This window comes from Microcaecilia unicolor, chromosome 10 (assembly GCF_901765095.1).
Source record: "Microcaecilia unicolor chromosome 10, aMicUni1.1, whole genome shotgun sequence".
Lineage (NCBI taxonomy): Eukaryota > Metazoa > Chordata > Amphibia > Gymnophiona > Siphonopidae > Microcaecilia > Microcaecilia unicolor.
In genome coordinates, this window is record NC_044040.1 from 78,254,937 (window position 1) to 78,275,987 (window position 21,051).

The following is a 21,051-nucleotide window of genomic DNA, read 5'->3' on the forward strand; positions in this document are numbered from 1 at the left end:
CTCAAAAGAGAGTCCTACTTGGATTCCTAACTTAGTGACTTGTTATAAAATTACCCTCTTTGAGGGCAATTCTGCAACTGGGCTCCTCCAATTAGATTCCATGAGAGACATGTTGGGAGCCTCTTCTATTATGGCCCCTGAGAATCTCCAACATCACCCCCCAACACACCCCTTTGCACATCTAACCTTGCTGACACCTGCCAACACCTCCAGTTTAAGATCCCATGCCCTGAGTTGAAAACCCACCCAATCAAAAACTCCATCCCCAAGCACAAGGTCCCCCCTCCAAAATCTTCACCACCCCCACCTCCCCACTTCCAACCCTCCAGGGGTCTGCATTTATGTTCAGTGGTCCCACCATTTAGCAGACGTTTTGTGGTATTACCACTAGAAAGCATCCTTTCATATAAGGAGAATTACCCACTCAGGACCACTGAACAACAATGCAGACTCTTGTAGATCCAGGTAAGAGTCAAAGGATATGGAGAGGGGGTGGGATCTTAGACAGAGGCATGTCAGGGAGACAGTGGGGATTGGATGTGCAGTGGGTGTTAGGTAGGGGGATCAGATATTCAGGGAAGTCTCAGGCGGGTGTTAGGAGTGTCGAGGGGAATCTGACAATGGGGGGGAGGGGATTACCACCACAGAACTGCTGATAGAATGGCTGCACCTATCGCCTCCTCTTGAAATGGCAGTAAGTGAAGCCACACTATTGACAGTTGTGACAGCCAGCACATGATAATGACCCAGGTGCTAGCTGGATCAACAGGCCACTCCTCTACACTGCTCTGGTCACACCCACACACTACCCATTCCCACATTAAGCATCTTGCCAGGGTTTTTTTTTTTTTTACTGATTTGGCTGGTTTAACAGTACATTAGATGTTAGTGTGGGCCCATGCCAATGTCTACTGAATCGTAAAACCTGTGCTAGCTGCTTAACACAACTTAGTAAAAGGGCCCCTTTACCTCTCTAGCATGCCCTGATGTGACATTTACTCAGTCAATACTGGGATAATTGAAATCATTCATTATTTTTCTGTGTTGTCAGTTTTGTTAGCTTGCCTACTTTCTCTTAGCATTTCATCACATACTTTTCCATTGTGCCTTGATTCTACAATGACATTTTGTTTCATGCAAAACTGTTGTCCTGTTTGACTCAATGCCACTATCTAAATCTATTCCCATTCACCCTCATCCTATGGCCTCTCGGTCCACAGCTTCCTTTTAATTCCCACTATATCCCACTTTTGGCTAAACACATGGTAGTCTTCTAGAAAGAAAATATTTCAGATACTTGAGCTCATACTTTTCTGGAGCTTCAAGTACTGAGGGGGTCTTTTACTAAAAATCAGCTGGTGCTAAACACTGAGATGCCCATTATATTCTTATTCCTGTAAATAATTCCCAAGCACACAACAATTCTTAATTTTCAACAAATTATCATATCAGGTATGCTATAGAGGATCTTCAGACATATTGCATCTAGGCTACTATATCTGTGATATTTTATGTAGGCAGATGCACATCCTCGTTGATCCTCATTGATCTAATCGATGTTCCACTCATTAATTCTGTGTGCATCTGTATGTTTTAAATAAAACATTTTTTTAAAATCGTTTTTTGTTTTTTATTTCCCATTAACATCGGTCTTCTTTTTCACAGTTTCTTATCATATGTCCATCTTAACCCAATATAATGTATATATGTATGTAACTTCTTCATTACTTAACTGGCAGCAGAACACTGAACGCAACCGCAACTTTCACCCACTAGGAACCTCAGCTGACTTGGCCAGGTTTTGAAACTTTTTCAGGGCGGAGGTTCTCTGCAAATAACCATATGGGCATTAAACATCATCACTTCACTCTTATATATCAATATACCTTAAAATCTTCATTTATAATACCCATTCTTCCATCTATAACATACCTCTTACTTCTCCTCTCTCATTCTTATTCTGAAACAAAATGGCTGCGGTGTCTTTACAACCCGCCTGCCTTTATATCTTAATCAGCTGATCATGCAGATCCATGTTCTGATTGGAAGACTAGCTCCTAACCTATACCAATCAGATCACTGACCACCAATCCAATTCGGCATTTAACCCTACCAGGTATAACGTGTTTACAGTGGCGTAGGAAGGGGGGGCGGGAGGGGCGGTCCACCCCGGGTGCACGCGCTCGGGGGGTGCCGGCCCCGCTGGTTCCCTGCTCCCTCTGCCCCGGAACACGTTACTTCCTGTTCCGGGGCAGAGAGAGAAGGGAACCAGTGGGGCCGACGCAGCTCCAAGTGACGTGCACTCGGGGCGGATCGGCCTTCCCGCAGGTAAGAATGCGGTCCGGGGGGGGGGGGGTTGCGGTCCGGGAGGGGTTTACTCTGGAGGAGGTGGTGGGCAGCAGAGGGGGGTCACACCGTGCTGCACCCGGGGGGGGGGGTGCGCAGCGGTGACCCACCCCGGGTGTCATTAGCCCTCGCTATGGCACTGCGTGTGTAGATCAAATATCCATTTCTGCTCTTTTAAATTTAGAAAATAGTCCACATTGCCTCCCTCCCACCTCAACTGGACACTATCTAGAATTCTGCATTTGATGTCTTTCAATTCATGTCTCTTCTCTATCCAATGTTGTGTTAGAGGAGCGCTCATAACTACATTTTTATTCTAGATTTGTGTTTGTTTAAGCGTTTTTGAATCATTCTTGCTGACCTCCCTATATAGATTAGGGGGCATGGACATAAAATCATGTAGATTACGTTTTTCGAAGTGCAGTCAGTCCTGTTGTGTGCCGTAATCCATTGCCGTGAAATTGGATGTTCCCAATCCAAGCCTTCAATGGTAGTTGCACACCATTCACAGCTATTGCATTTAAAATGTCCTGGAAGCTCCTCAGGAAGACTATTATAATTCATGCGCTTATACATCAGCATTTCACCTAGTGTCTTCCCACCACGATATGCGTAGATGGGATGGTTTTCAAAGCAATCATGTACTTGCATAATATTCCAATTCACATGAATAGCAGCATTAATTGCAGAACTCGCTGGAGAAAACGGTATCACTGCCACTAGTTTATCTTCCTCCGTTTGTTGTTAATATTGTAGAAGCAGATCCCGTTGAGAATATTTGGCTCTTAAATAAGCTTTCCTGATTATTTTCCCAGGGTATCCCCTGTCTGCGAACCTGGTGGCCATTTTATCAGCTTCCATTTCAAAGTCCTCATCTCTCAAACAAATTCTCCATAAACGGAGAAATTGACTGATCAGTAGACTTCTCTTCAGATGATACGGGTGGCAACTGGAAAAATGCAGCAAGGTATTCCTAGCTGAGGGTTTCTGAAACAATTTGGTTTGAATGTTATGATTTTCTCTATATATCCACACAACTAGAAACTCAACTACAATGGCAAGTGAACTTCAAATTTGATTGAAGGGAGTTCATCCAATCAATAAACTGAAGAAGCCCCTCCTGCGCACCATTCCAGATAAAGAAAATGTCATCCAGAAACCGTTTCCAGATGACGATGTTGTTAAATTCTTCCGTATTGAAGATGTGCATATCCTCAAATTTAGCCAAGTAGAGAGTGGCGATGGATCGCAACCCCTTGTCACTGCTCATAGAATTGTTGTTGAAACCAAAAGAAAATGTTTTTAACTACTAATTCTGCCAGCGCCATCAAGAACTCGGTCTTAATCCACTGTGGACCTTGTCACTTATTTAAAGTCTCCTCAGTCACCTGGAGAGCTTCCTCCTGCGGTATTATTGTATAAAGAATAGAGTCATCCGATAGTTGGACTGACTGGAGACATCTTAAAAAGTGTGTAGTGTCCTGTATAAACGAGGTGACTGTGAAAGCAAATGGTTTTAGAAAATGGTCTCCAAATTTTGACAAAGGCTCCAGGATGGATCCTCATAGAGCTGCAATAGCTGTCAATGGTGTGCAACTACCATTGAAGGCTTGGACTGGGAACATCCAATTTCATGGCGACGGATTCGGCACACAACAGGACTGACTGCACTTCGAAAAATGTAATCTACTTGATTTTATGTCCATGCTCCCTAAATTATATAGGGAGGTCAGCAAGAATGATTCAAAAACGCTTAAACAAACACAAATCAAGAATAAAGAATGCAGTTATGAGCGCTCCTCTAACTCAACATTGGATAGACATGAATTGAAAGACATCAAATGGAGAATTCTAGATAGTGTCCAGTTGGGGTAGGAGGGAGGCAATGTGGATTATTTTCTAAATTTAAAAGAGCAAAAATGGATATTTGATCTAAACACGTTATACCTGGCAGGGTTAAATGCCGAATTGGATTGGTGGTCAGTGATCTGATTGGTATAAGTTATGAGCTAGTCTTCCAATCAGAACATGGATATGCATGATCAGCTGATTAGGATATAAAGGTGGGTGGGTTGTAAAGATGCCGCAGCCATTTTGTTTCAGAATAAGAATGAGAGAGGAGAAGTAAGAGGTATGTTATAGATGGAAGAATGGGTATTATAAATAAAGATTTTAAGGTATATTGATATATAAGAGTGAAGTCATGATGTTTAATGCCCATATGGTTATTCACAGAGAACCTCCACCCTGAAGAAGTTTCGAAACCTGGCCAAGTCGGCTGAGGTTCCTAGTGGGTGAAAGTTGCGGTTGCGTTCAGTGTTCTGCTGCCAGTTAAGTAATGATGAAGTTACATACATATCTACATTATATTGGGTTAAGATGGACATATGATAGGAATATGTGAAAAAGAAGACTGACGTTAATGGGAAATAAAAACCAAAAAACAATTTTGAAAAAGATGTTTTATATAAAAAATACAGATGAACACAGAATTAATGAGTGGAACATCAGATCAATGAGGATCAATGAGGATGTGCATCTGACTACATAAAATATCACAGATGTGGAGGGGCATAATCGTCCTGCGAAGGGGCGGGGAAACCCGTATTATCGAAACAAGATAGGCGGCCATCTTTCATTTCGATAATACAGTCGGGGACGCCCAAATCTCAACATTTAGGTCAACCTTAGAGATGGTCGTCCCCAGCTTTTGGTGATAATGGAAACCGAGGACGCTCATCTCAGAAATGACCAAATCCAAGCCATTTGGTCATGGAAAGAGCCAGCATTCGTAGTGCACTGGTCCCCCTCACATGCCAGGACACCAACCGGGCACCCTAGGGGGCACTGTAGTGGACTTCAGAAATTGCTTCCAGGTGCAGATCTCCCTTACCTTGGGTGCTGAGTCCCCCAAAACCCACTCTCCACAACTGTACAACACTACCATAGCCCTAAAGGGTGAAGGGTCACCTAGATGTGGGTACAGTGGTTTTCTGGTGGGTTTGAAGGGCTCACATTTACCACCATAAGTGTAACAGGTAGGGGGGATGAGCCTGGGTCTGCCTGCCTGAAGTGCACTGCACCCACTAAAACTGCTCCAAGGACCTGCATATTGCTGTCATGGAGCTGTGTATGATATTTGAGGCTGGCATAGAGGCTGGAAAAAAATATTTAAAAAGTTTTTTTAGGGTGGGAGGGGGTCAGTGACCACTGGGGGAGTAAGGGGAGGTCATCCACGATTCCCTCCGGTGGTCATCTGGTCAGTTCAGGCACCTTTTTGATGCTTGGTCACAAGAAAAAATGGACCAAGTAAAGTAGACCAAGTGCTCGTCAGAGACGCCCTTCTTTTTTCCATTATCAGCCGAGGACGCCCATGTGTTAAGCACGCCCCAGTCCCACCTTCGCTATGCTTCCAACATGCCCCCGTAAACTTTGGTCATCCCTGCGATGGAAAGCAGTTGAGGACGCCCAAAATCAGCTTTCGATTATGCCGATTTGGGCGACCCTGGGAGAAGGACACCCATCTTGCGATTTGTGTCACAAGATGGGCGCCCTTCTCTTTCGAAAATAAGCCTGATAGTAGCTTAGATGCAATAGGTCTGAAGATCCTCTATAGCATACCTGATATGATAGTTTGTTGAAAATTAAGAATTGTTGTGTGCTTGGGAATTATTTACAGATACACATTAATCCCCGTAACCTGAAAAAAAAATTTTGTTCATTATATTCTTATTGGAATCTCAGTATTTAGTGCTAGCTGATTTTTAGCACAAGCTAAAAATGCTAGCACACCTTAGTAAAAGATTCCCTATATTAGGGAGCTAGTTAATGCAGCCCTTCTTCCAGGTTACACCTCTTTGACAGGAGATACATTCAAATGCAGGGCAAGTCTACTACTACTACTACTATTTAGCATTTCTATAGCGCTACAAGGCAAATCCTTGCATAGATTCTTGATGAGGAGGGAGGACAGAGTTTCCAGGACCCCCGATATATGACTGGTTCAGGAAGACACTTCAGGTAGTTTTCACTGGGATGTTTCTTCACAGCAAAACAAATGGTGACAGCATAAATTGTAGATTCACTGGATACAGTTTGAATGCAGTATAGGTTTCTGATTCTAACTTCCATATTCTCTCAGAAAATCCCCTTTCCTTTCCTTTGAATGCTGGATTCCCTCCTGATTTGTACTAAGCTCTCTAGCTCCCCTAGAACCATTTGTGGTACCTGCTACTCCAAATGTTGAATGTCTCTTCTTAACTCTTTTGCACCGGTGCATTCATCCTCCTCTGGACTGCTTCAATAGTTCTCTCCTTTTAGCCTCTCACACAGATGGTTACCTTTGGAGACAGTTACCTTTGGATAAGTACTTGACCCACATTTCTCAGTACTCCTCCATTGATCTTTGTTCTTTCCTCTAACTCTGATCAGGGTCTTCTTTCCTTGCATGAGACAGACCCAAAGTTACATACTCAAAGCAGGGACACTCTTTTCCATTCCTGGATCTCTCAAGACCTGCTATTTACATGAAATACTAGAAATATCACTATAGGGATTTTCACTACTGGACATCAGAGACAGGATTCCAACTACCCCAGGGCTGGAATTAAGCACCCTAGGCAAATCCTTAGCCATATGACCCCCCCCCCCCCTTCACCCTCCAAATTAATTTTCAGGTTCCCAAGGCTCCCCCCCAACCCTCCAGGATTTTATTAAAGTCATGATCATCCCAACACCATCCTCCCAGAACAATCCTGTAAAAATGAATCAGGCTACTTTACAGTATATATGTTGAAAACAAGCACCTTGTAGAGCCTTAGCATTTGGGTCCTAACCAAGGTCACAGCCCAGGTTGGTCCAATGGGCTTTTTTGAGAGCACGTCTTACTTTGTGCTATCCAGAGTATAACTATTCACTGGTTTCCACTGTGCCTGTGCAGCTCATATGACTTCAGCTTTAAGTTTCCAGTCTCTGTTTCTGAGGATCATGGGTTCACTCCTCAGTAGGACCATCTTAGAGAAGGACATGGAACAAGTAGCAATCACTTCACCTACTGTGTTGAATATTTAGGAGAAGCAGCCAAACAAACCTATCCCAGCCTCATCGCCAAATCACATAGCTGATTTTATTTAAATGTTTCTATTCCACCTAAAATTAAGTGGAGTACAAAATAACATACACAGTAACATATAATAAATAGTTACCATCTATATGCTGTTACATCATCCTGACAGGGGAAAAAGGATGGAATTTGATATACTACTTTTCAGTGGCTGCAGTCAAAGTGGTTTGCATATTTTATGCAGGTACTTATTTTGTACCTGGGGTAATGAAGGGTTAAGTGATTTGCTCAGAGCCACAAGGTGCTACAGTGGGAATCAAACCCAGGTCCCCTTTTCCTCAAGCTGCTGCACTAACCATTAGGCTACTCCTCCACTTGCATCATTTTGACAGAGATAAGCACCCTTTCCTTGATTTCTCTCTTGTGTTTCAGAGGGAGAGAAGCTTCTGTGGAGAAAGTATAGGCTGCAGAGGGAAAGAAGTGAAAATTCAGGCTCAGCAGCAAAGGAAAAGGAGATGGGATGTCATATACTGATTTTCTGTGGTTGCAATCAAAGTGCTTTACATTTTATATTTATTTATTTATTTATTTATTTATTTATTTATTTATATTTGTTACATTTATATCCCACATTTTCCCACCTATTTGTAGGCTCAATGTGGCTTACATAGTACTGGAGAGGCGTTACAGACTCCGGTATAAACAAATACAAAGTGATGTTGTGGTTAGATAAAGTTCATGTGGCACAGCCACACTAGGGAATCGTACAGCGGAAGAGTTGTGTTATGTCCATTACGTTCTTTAGTTTTGTTGTGTTGCTACAAAACTAAAGGTACTTAACAGGTACTTATTTTGTACCTGGGGCAATGTGTTGATACATAATGCTTTGTACCGCAATACTTCCTATTTTGAACATGTATAAGCCAACTAGATCTTTACGGTTGGAGCCAGCCCATTATCTATCTATTCCATCTCTCAGAACTGTTTATTATGAAGAGACTAAATGATACATTTTCTCAATAGCTGGTCTAAGATAGTGGAACCAAATTCCACTTCATCTCAGATTGACATCGGATACCATCACTTTTAGGAAGCAATTGAAAACTTTCCTTTTTATGTGGGAACCTAGCACAGTACATTTGATAATTTATTGAACCTTGTTTAATGTGCCAAAGTTGACCCACACAGTTGCCAAGTTTGTGTACGCTGAGGCTATTTTCAAAGCACAGTAACCTATGAGACTTTGTAAGTCTAAGTGCTTTAAAAATGAGCACCTTTGTATTTTGCCATTTTTATGCTGAATTATTTTTTGAATGTTTTATTGTGAGTGTTTTGTTATGAAAGTTAGAATATAAATGATATAAATGATGGAGGATTAATTGACTTGCCCAAAGTCACAAGCTACAGTGGGAATTGAAACCATTAGGCTACTCCTCCACTACAGAAGAAAACAAATAGCACACACAGGTCTCAAGTACAGAAAGGCTAGATGCTGATTGAGTTTTGCATTAGGGTTGCAAACTGGATCCAGATTTGTGCAACTGGGTTGATCCAGTTCTGGGTTTACCTCATAGCATGCAGGGATTTGTAATTCTTATTTCCCTATTACGTTCTCTAAGAAATGCATTTAATGGGGTAAACCCAGGACTGGATCAAAAATGTAGGGGTCAATATTCAAAGCTATTTAACTTGCTAGGAGAGGCTCCCTTGTATGTGAGGGGCTATCCGCTGATATTCAGTATCACTTAACCAGTTATTGCCGCTGAATATCTGCACTAACCACTAAAGCCATAGCTACCTATTTTGTGGGCAGTCTGGGGGCAGGGTCGGCACTTATGCAATTAAGTGCCAATATTGATCACTTAATCGCCTGTTATCCGCCAAATTGAACTGCATAAATTCAGTCCTGTCTTTGTCCAGTTTCACTTAGGTGGTTACATGCCGAATATCACTTTTAACTCCATAAGGGATAGCCAGCCACAGAAACCCAGATGTTCAGTGCCCGTGCCATCTGGGCATAAGGCCAGTCGCAACCAAAAAAAACCGCTGACTGCAGCAGGCTCTGTTTTTGTCCTCAGGCTTTTGAGGAAAATTAGCTTAGTTGTGAATTACTGATATCTGTGATTAGGTTTATTATTTATTTACTTCATATATATCCTACATTTTCCCAATGAGATCAAGTTCAATGTGGCTAACAAATTATTATATTAACAATATAAATTGGGTTCAATGCATCTAATGTATTAAGCTAACTTTACATATTAGGCAGTGTATTACTATTATGAGCATGTTTATTTTGAGGATTTATAGGACTGTTTCTAATTTGTAATTGGTTTTGTTTATTTAGTATGTTACTGTTTTAATAGTTGTTTCATATTATGTTAATTTAATATTTCTTATGTCTTTTGTAAGATCACTTAGGGGGTCTTTTACTAAGCCACAGTAGCATTTTTTAGCTCTCAGTAGAAATCAGCTGGTGGTAAATGCCAAGATGCCCTTTATATTCCTATAGGCACCTCAATGTTTACCGCCAGCTGATTTCTACCATGAGCTAAAAATGTTACTGAGGCTTAGTAAAAGACCCCTTTAGAACTGTCAGTGATCAGCAGGATATAAGTGTCCTCAAATACATTCTAAGTTTGCACCTGAGGCAACAGAGTACCAGTGGGATTTGAGCCCTGCCTTCCTTTTCCCTTTACCCAGTAGTGTAACCGCTCTGCTATCCCTTCACTTTAGATTTTAGCAAGTTTTATTGAAAATGGATGGAAGCGCCACTTACTTTAATGGAAACAAATTAAATGAATGAAATAAAATCAAGTACAGTTCATTGATTGACAGGATAATCTGTAAACAACTTCACTGTTAATATGTACATGTCAGAATGGGAAACTATAAATTTCCAACATAGTACATACATTCTGCGTTCATCTAGAGGCCCTTTTACTAAGCTGCAGTAGGGCTACTGTGCGGGTAGAATGCGCCAAATTGACCCTACCACCAAGGTAGCACAGGCGCCTGGCAGTAGTTCCAAAGTTGGCACGCGCTGTTTCCCCACAAATCATTTTCTATTTTCTACTGCAGGTGGCATTCCTAGTGGTAATTGGCAGCCCGGCTACATTGCCGCACACTGCCTGATTACAGCACGAGTAGAGCGTGAGCCCTTATTGCCTTCTAAATAGGTGGTAATTTTAATATTAGTGCATGGCCGTTTACAGCCACATTTTTAAAAAGGTCTTTTTCCCACCATGGTAAAAAATGGCCCACCATGCACCAATTTTATACACCAAAACTAGCGCAGGCCACTTTTTACCACAGCTTAGTAAAAGGGCCCACTAGGATTGACAAGCATTGATAGAAGCAGAATGCATCTTTATGTTCCTTTAATTCTCTAGGTATAGTATTATTTGTTATTATTTTATTTATTTAGATTTTGCTCACACCTTTTTCAGTAGTAGCTCAAGGTGAGTTACATTCAGGTACTCTGAATATTTCTCTGTCCCAGGAGGACTCACAATCTAAGTTTGTACTTGAGGCACTGGGGGGGGGGGAGGGGGTTAAGTGACTTGCCCAAGATCACAAGAGGCAGCAGTGGGATTTGAACTGGCCACCTCTGGATTGCAAGACCAGTGCTTTAACCACTAGGTTACTCCTCCACTCCAGTATGTTTGTTGAATACTATTGTAAGTCAAAATGATTAATCTCACTGCTGCATTACTCATTGTCCTGCTTGATACCTGCTGGTGATCACTTTGCAAATGGTGATAGTCCTTTGAGGATACTGTCTTTTAGCAGTTGTCATTATTTTCTGAGTTAAGGCTGGCTTTATCATGTCACCATTGTCAGTGCATATATGTTCTTCCGAGAGGTTTCTTGCAAGTGCTGTAGGCCACGTCTCTTTAGAGAGCCCTTCCTATTCCTTATTTAACCTTTTGTCCAATTAAAAGTGCTCCCAGAAGATCAGCAAATTTAGAAGTCCAGTTCTATCTCCAGGGAACTTGAATATACATATAGTGAGCACATAAATCAAGGAGAGGAGACATCTCTTGTATTTTCAATGAGCAGTACAGCACACTTTCATGAAATTGCCTTCATTTATCAATCCTATTTCATCAGTTAATTGTTAATCAATTTGAACACACTTCATGCACAATAAAACCCTAAGTACTAAAGCAATACAAAGTATTATGCAATCAAGTGTCAATAATGTCAGAACATCCTGTGCAACAGACACATGGCCACAGAAGTGCAATACACTGTCAATTGAAGTTCATGCATTTCTTACAGGTGCAAATTCTTAAGTCATACCAATTATTTCTCTTTTACTCAAGAAAATAAATCAATGAAGCCAGTGCTGGATAGCCAATTATAATATTCATTGAGATTCCTTATTACTAAAGGAATGTAGGTTAGTATTGACTCACAAATACCTATTGAATCCCTCCACCATGTAATATTCCCAGTTAACCATATCTTAGAGTCAAGCAGCTACTAAAAATCAGCAGTATAACATTTAAAAGGATTTATATGTTTGTTGGCTGCCAATGAACATACAGTTCTCCTCGCTGTATATTTTCAAACATTAGATGGATAGTATCAAGTCAATAGACCCCCTAACCTACCTGACGTATCCATATAGTGAAGGAGTGGAAGGAAGGAGGAGTCCCAAATTATTATAGATAGTGGTGATATTCAGCTGCTATCTTAATAATCTCATGGGTCAATATTTAAAAGCTGATCAGGACAATCAGAGGCACTATCCGGATAGTGCCTCTGAATATCTTTACAGATCATCTTGGCACGATGCGGATAGTGCTGGAACAGAACATGGGCAGAGCTAGGGTGGTCCTGAGACTTATCTAGATGGTGGTAATAGTCAGTCTACTATCCGGACAACTTATGCGAGGTCCTAAGTTATCCACATAAGTTATCCAGATAGTAGACTGACTATTGCTACTATCCAGATACATTCTGCCACTAACTTCCTTATCCAGATATTCAGCGCTGACCACTTTCTAGCTAGTGGCACTGAATATTGGGATATATATTAACAGCTATAGTTAGTGTATTTTTCAAATGCTGACTCCAGTGGCTGAATATTGACCCATGCGCAGTGGTATACAAATGTCTGCAATGTAGAATTTCAATATTGCTGGCATTCATTCCATTTCCATTTTTTAAATTTGTGCTTATTTAATGTTATTCTTTGTGGCTTCCTGGACAATGATTCTGTAATTCTGTTTTAGTCATAAATGTAAAACAACATAAAACACATGTTCTTATCTATACATTGCAATTTCAGTGTGGTGCAGGTGCTGTTAGGATATTATATCTATGACACATTCTCCAATTAAAATAACAGTATTTAATTTAACTTTTTTTTAAGAGATAAGAAAATGGCCATTTGGGCATGAGTTAGTGGTGGAAAGTATTTGGTTATAAAAGTAAAGGCTGATCTATCAAATACTGTTTGGTAGGTCAGCCATCTATAAGATGGCTTTATAATATCCTGCCACTAAATGAACCAATTTTAGAAGGTGGTGGCTGGTGACTACTTGATTTCAGGATACAGTGAGTGCCCCTGCTAGCTCTCTGATGAAGGATGCCACTTGGATATTTCCAGTGCTATTTCAGGCCACAATTCTCAATTGGATTCGTCTGGTGACAGCGTTGGTCTATTGAGGGTGGGGATCTTCTTGGATTTCTTAAGTCAACAACTGCTTTTTACTCAGTGGCATGGGTCATCGTCATCCTGGAAAAAGTTTCTGTGCTGATGGAATCATGCACTTCCGTAACATCTCGATGCATTCTTTGGCATTTACAATGGAGTTGGTTTGTAGTTGTCCCAATGCCACTTGCTGTCATGCAGCCCCAAGCCATGATCTTCAAAGATGTTTGACAGACACATTCAAACATTCAGGCTTGCATTCTTCATCTGGAAATCACCTTAAATATGTGTGATCCTGGTCTCCAAAGAGGCAGAATGTTCTTTCTTAACTGGAAAGTACCTTTTCCTACATCTTGTAAGTCCATTGGACCAAAAATGTTGTCATACATAAGTGTGAGATCACACATTCCCTTTCTATAGATGCAATATGAAAAGGGATTTCTGAGGTTTATAAAACTCTTGTAGTACAGTACCTTTTCTTTATTCTTCTTTTGGTTGAGTAAACTGCTGAACCAGTGAACATATAACTGGCTTATCCAGGAATTTTCAATCCTTATAAAGAAGGTCCATCAAGCCCAGTATCCTGTTTCCAACAGTGGCCAATCCAGGTCACGAGTACCTGGCAAGATCCCAAAACAGAAAAATACATTTTATGCTGCTTATTCTAGAAATAAGCAGTGGATTTTCTCCAAGTCCATTTTAATAATCATCTATGGACTTTTCCTTTAGGAAGCCATCCAAACCTTTTTTTAACCCCGCTAAGCTAACTGCTTTTACTATATTTTCTGGCAACAAATTCCAGAGTTTAATTACACATTGAGTGAAAAAATATTTTCTCCAATTCATTTTAAATTTACTACTTTCGAGCTTCATTGAGTGCCCCCTACTCCTAGTATTTTTTGGAAAGAATAAACAAGCGATTCACAACTACCCATTCCATTCCACTCATTATTTTACTGACCTCTATCATATCTCCCCTCAGCCATGTTTTCTCCAAACTGAAAAGCCCTAGCCGCTTTAGCCTTTCCTCATAGAGCAGTCATCTCATCCCCTTTATCATTTCTTTGCCCTTCTCTGTACCTTTTCTAATTCCACTATATCTTTTTTGAGATGCGGTGATCAGAACTGAACACAATATTCAAGCTGCCATCGCACCATGGAGCGATACAAAGGCATTATAACATCCTTATTTTTGTTTTCCATTCCTTTCTGTCAAACGCCTTTTGAAAATCCAGATAAACAATATTGACTGGCTCACCGATATCCACATATTTGTTCACTCCTTCAAAGAAATGTAATAGATTGATGACGCAAGATTTCCATTCACTAAATCCATGTTGGCTTTCTCTTATTAATCCATGCTTTTGAATATGCTATTTATAATAGTCTCTACCATTTTCCTCAGCACCGACGTCAAGCTCACCGGTCTATAATTTCCAGGCTCTCCTCTGGAACCTTTGTTGTTACATTGGCCACCCTCCAATATTCCGGAACCATGCTTGATTTTAAAGATAAATTACGTATTACTAACAATAGTTACACAAGTTCATTTTTCAATTTTATCAGTACCTGGGAATGAACACCATCCAGTCCAGGTGATTTGCTACTCTTCAATTTGTCAAATTGCGCCATTGCATCCTCCAGGTTTCTAGAGATTTCATTCAGTTTCTCTGGCTCATCAGCTTGGAATACCATTTCTGGCACCAGTATCTCTTCCAAATCTTCCTTGGTGAACTCCAAAGCAAAGAATTCATTTAATTTCTCCGCTATGGCTTTCTCTTCCCTGAGTGCCCCTTTTATCCCTCGGTCATCTAGCAGTGCAACCAATTCTTTTGCTGGCTTTTTGCTTTTATTATACCTAAAAAAAATTTTACTAAGTGTTTTTGCCTCCAACTCAATCTTTTTTTCAAAGTCCCTCATTGCCTTCCTTATCAGCGCTTTGCATTTGACTTGCCATTCCTTAAGCTGTTTCTTTCAGTTCCTTATTCCATTTTCTGAAGGATTTTCTTTTAGCTTTAATAGCTTCCTTCACTTCACTTTATAACCATGCTGGCTGTCATTTGGTCTTCCTTCCTCTTTTTTTAATACACGGAATATTTTTGGCCTGGGCTTTCAGGATGGTATTTTTGAAAATCATCCACGCCTGATGTAAATTTTTGACCTTCGCAGTTGCTCAGTTCTAAATTGTTATTGCTATTTATTCACCATCATTTGTATTTGTTAGCTCCAGTTAAGTCCAATTGAGAGCACATGGTTATCTGTCTCTGCATCTGCAGGAGCAACTCTGTACTCTGACCCTCTGAATACAGGCAACCTACACAAGTTTTAGTTCCTTAATAAACGTGTATTATCAAGCCTTCTGCCTCAATTCATGTATTCTGAATAATGACATGACATTTAGTAATGCTGTCACAGAATGTGCCAAAGTAATTATTTGAGATGGAGGCTTTTTTTCTTTTTGCTGCACACTGAAGTGCTGCAAAACTAAACCTTCCAGGTGCTTCTTTAAAATTCTTTACAAAGGAATCCAGTGACAACCCTTTACTAACTATGGGAGTCTTTTACTGAACGGCATTAAGTCCAATGCAGGCTTACTATTTGTTAAACTGGAAGCACCGCTGGGCTATCGCAGCAGCCCAGTGGTAGTTCCCACCCCCCAGCGCATGCCATTTCCAGCACTACAAAAATATTTTTATTATTGTAGTGCCGGTGTTTACTGGGTGGTAATCGGGCAGTCCTGTGCGATGCCCAGTTAGCGCGGGAGCCTTTACCACCATCCCTGAAATGGTTGTGCGACAAGTGCTTCACTTGCCGCACAGCCATTTCTTGAAAAAAAAAACTGTCTTTTACCCGCTGCGATAAAAGGGGGCCTCAGCGTGCATCAAAAATGCGCACTGATGCCCCATTTACCGCAGCTTAGTAAAAGGACCCTTACATTTCCTATAAAGAAGATTGAAACTGCAGTAGGCTTCAGGGTGACAAAGTAAGAATGTGCATTTGTTAGCACAAATTCTGTTTTTTCAGCATGCCTTAAATAATTTAGGGGCCTTTTAACTAAAACCCACTATAATATGAGCTTAGAGGTGAATTTTATATATGGCACTGAAAGCACTATTCTATAAGCCGTGCTTAAAGTTAGGCGCAGTTTATAGAATAGCACTTATGCCCAGGAAGTTTAGGCAGAGCGATTTGCACCATCTGAAACATGGTGCAAATGTACATGCCTAAATTAGGTGCATATCCCCCTTACTCTTTAACAACATGCATAAATGCTAGGAATGCCCCATTCTGCCCATGATCCTCCCATTTCTATGTCCCCTTCTTCTACTCAAGTGTAAAATTTAGGCACAGATCCCACACCTACATTTACATGTATAAATTTCAATTAAATCTAATTAGTGTCAGTAATTGCTTGTTAGCCAATTATTGATACTAATTAGCTTATTTAATTAAATTGTGCACACAAATTGGATGCATACACAAACTTGCACATGCAATTTTGGTTGACTTGTATAGAATTAAAGGGTTAGTGCATTTTAACATGGGACTTTCCCGAGCGCTAAACTTATATTCTACACACCAGTATATTCCAGGGTTTGTTTGTTTGTTTGTTTTTTGCAGGTCCCACACTAAGTTTTCCATTAGTACACAGGACTTCTGAAAAAATAATGCAGGAACATCCTATTTAGGAGGTGCTAAGTGCTTCTGCATTAAGCCTGTGCTATCTAGTTAGTACACGCTAATCAGAATGTGCTTGGTGGATAACCTTTCTATATCTATTCCCCACCCATAGCATACCCCTTCCTGAACAAATTTTTAAAAATATAAATAACACATGATTAGAGCATGCAAACAGGTAAATTACTGTAAAATGCTTTAATGCACTTTGCAGTAAGCCTTTTTTGGAGTGCTGCTGCAAATTAAAACATAATACCCTTTAATAAAAGGACCCTTTAGTGTGCATAAATTGATTTAATAAGCATTAACCTATAAATTAACATGCAAAAAGTCAATTTGAATGTGTTGAATTTTTTTTAAAGGTTAACATTGTTTAATTAAAATAAATGTATGTAACCAAAACAAAAAAAAAAAAAACTAAAAATCATGAAAAGTTTCAAAAAAGAAATACAAAGATGTTGTCTGTGCACATCCCTATGAGAAGGTAATGTGTACCCCCCTGAATGTTTTTTCCAGCAAGATACATTACATTATTCACCATTTGTGATCAATTTGAAAGACTTTTTGGCTATTTCATTTGGTTTGTAAAATATCAGTATGGAGAGTGATTTCAGATTTGATTTTGTTCCAATGATTGAGGGGCCCATTTACTAAAGGGTTGCCGTATGGCAACCCAGAACTACTGCCAGCCCAACACGGCCTCTGGCAGTAGTTCCACCTCGAGCGTGCATCATTTCTGGTGCAATGAAAAATATTTTTGTAATTTTTACCACAGCACTACTGCGGGAGCCCTTACCGCCACCTCAGTGGGTGGCAGTAAGTTCTTCCCATCGCATGGCCCCATGGTAAGAGTAATCTTACCACATGGCCATTTTTGTTTTAGGGGCTTTTTAACTACTGCAATAAAAGGGCCCTGGCGCATGAGAAAAATGGCTCCCACCACTACCGCAGGACCCTCTTTACTGTAGTTTGGTAAAAGGACAACTGAGAGAGAGTGCTTCTTGAGGGAAAATGAATGGAACAAAAATATGTAAGGAAACTTCTTTATGTATATCTATAAGTAATAGGAATCTTTGTAGCCTAGGAACTTCATTAAGGGCTTCCATTTCAATTGGAATCTAATTCTTCTGGGGCCACATTACCATACGCTTTCACGCAGTGATACATGGGGATTTTTTAGTTCACTCTCCGTTTAGGAGGCAACTTTATAAGGATTTTTCACATGTAAAAGCCTATTTGCACACATAGAAGGTTGTTTATAAAATTACCCCCTGGATTACAGATTTTAAAGTATGTGCCATCTTGGCACAATGCATACTTTTACACAAGCTATGTTTCATGGCCCCAGCTGCGGCCATGCCCTGCACCCAGACTCACCTTCCACAATTGGTAGGTGTTGGGGTCAGGTTTCGCAGATTTCCCCAGAGTTCAAGGCTGTCACCCTGGCACAGTAAGCCACCTGCTCTGCTGCCTTCAGTGCTCCTGGGCACCCTGTCGGTCATATGGGCCGCTCCCTCATCGATACCTCTAGTGTCGGCCGACACCGGCTCTCCTAGACGCATGCACACACTGTGGGCCATAATTTAAGGGATCAGCGGCAGGAGATCGACAGGACACCTGATTATGACATCATGAGCTGGGACTTTTATAAGGGATCTTGGGACTCTTCTTCACTGCCCTTGCAACAGTCTCCTAGCTTCTGCCTGATGTGCTACTAGTGGTGTAACTAGGTGGGGCCGTGGGGGGCCTAGGTCCCCCCCAAATTTCCTCTGGGCCCCCCAACCCCCACCAGCTGAAGCGTTGTCCAGCACCGGTCTCCAGCACCGCCACATTGCCTGAGCAGGCAATGCAGAGGCGCCAGAGACCGGCGCTGGACAACGCTTCAGCAGGTGGGGGTTGTGGACCCCTCCCACCGTGAGATCTGGCCCCCTCCCACCATGATGTCTGGCTATGCCCCTGGTTGCTACACTCGGTTCCTGATGCTGTCTGCTGTTCCTGCCCTTTTTTTTTTTACAATATTGGCTATTTTTCTTCCATTTGCATATTTGCTTTCCTGACTACTTTCTCAGTTTCTCTTACCTTTTCTAGATAATGTACTTGCCTTCCTTTTTCTGTTATCTTTTGTAGTTTATGAAGGCTAACCTTTTATTCCTCACCCTTTCAGCTACTTCTTTCGAGAACCATAGTGATCTCCTTTTCCACTTACTTGTATTTACTTTCCTAAGTAACTGCCCTTAAAATATTTCCTTTCAGTTTTGCCCACTGATTTTCTACTTCCTCCAGATGTTCCCATTCTGCTAATGATTCCAAAAAGTGTGTTTGCAATTGCACCATTAAATAGTTACCTAAGGGATTTTCCGATGAGGAGACGCTATGCCACTAGGCTAAACTCATTATTGAATGTGCCGAAAGTGGTGTCTTCTGAGGATTCCCAAACTTATTCTAGAATGTATTCATGTTCTTGAATCTATAATGTTTGGGTTCATGTTACTTTAATAGCACATAGATCTTCTAGAAAACATAGAACAATTCCTAGAGGTACATGGGGTGCAGATCATCAGTTCTTTTTCTTTGGTTTGGTGTTATGATGAATGATTCCAAAAAGGCATTCCTCCCTCTTCACAAAGTTAATTTTCCTGAAGTTTAGGACCCTTACATCTGAATGAACCATGCCTGACCTAATATTGAACCACACTATCCAATGATCACTGGAAGCCAAATGATCACTCACTACAGCATCAGAAACATTCTTGCCATTCATAAGCACCAGGTGCAGTATGGCATCTCCCATTTAGGTTCAATTACCAGTTGCCAGAACAATTTTTCCTATACAGAATCCAGGATCTCCCTACTTCTAAGCAACACCACAACAGGGATGTCTCAAACAAAATCTGGAATATTGAAATCACCTATCAGTAATACTTCCCCTTTCATAGCAATATTGTGAATGTCTTCAACAATTATACTATCCACTATGATATAAGGAGTTCTGTATATCATAGCAGTGCAAACAGATGTTCTATTCCCTCTTTCCAGATTATTTATTTATTTATTTATTACATTTGTATCCCACATTTTCCTGCATAGCAGTAGGCTCAATGTGGCTTACAGGTTCCAGAGACGAGAGTACCAACTCCGGGAATATATACAAAATGGAAAATAGAGTAACAGTAGGTGCAAGGAAGCTAATATGGTTTAGCCCACAGTGTCTTCTTATCTCATAAGCTTTTCATTTCTGTTGCTTTAATACTATTTATACGTATTACCACTTATTCTCTCTTGTTTTCTACCATATTCTTCCTGAATATAGTCCAGTATATCTATATCCCACTCATGGTTATCTCTGAATCATGTTTCTGTAATCACCATTAAATCCAAATCATCCTCTTACATCATAGCCTCTAGATCAGGGGTTCTCAATCCAGTCCTGGGGACACACCTAGCCAGTTAGGTTTTCAGGATACCCACAATGAATATGCATGAGATTGATTTATATACAATGGAGGTAGTACATTCAAATTTATTTCAAACATATTCATTATAGGTATCCTGAAAACCTGACTGACTGTGTGTGTCTCGTAGACTGGGTTGAGAACCCCTGCTCTAGATCCAGAACCTTATTTCCTTTACCACAGGCATTAGCACACATAAGTACTTAATGCTGCTGTTAGTACATTTGAGACCTTTTGAATTGATGTCCCTGGATTTCATCAAAGAAAAGCCTCAATCTCAAGAAAAATCCATGATTCTGCTGGTAATAGACTCATTTTGAATGATGTCCTGCTTTATCATAGAAATGAGCTTTCCATTGGTATGGGAAACCAGCCAGCTTTTGATAAGAGAAGTGACATGACTCCATGGTTTACCGTCACGCATCTCTGACCAAGGTATCCAGTTCACAATACAATTTTGGTGAGAAGTAATTTAGGTTCATAGTGTAATTTAATTGACAGACTAAAATGAGTAAATCAAGCCTTTCAAACGTGTCTTTGACATTTTTGTAACTGTCTCCAGAATGACTGTATCCAGTTGCTCTCACATATACATATAGCTATGCCAAATATTCCTCAAAGCCCTCATTTGCCAAAGTTCCAGATCTACCCAGTCTTCCATGTGACCATTCTAAAACCAGACAAAGGGAACATATTCCTAGGGTTAGCAGACACTTCTGCCTTTTCCTCACTCCCCAGCCAGTAATGAGATTAAGGAAAAAGAAGAGTTCATTGTCAAGCAGATTTTATCTAAGGACTGCTCTGTTATCTAATAGACTGAAAAGTGTATTTTTCAGAAGATTGCAGAC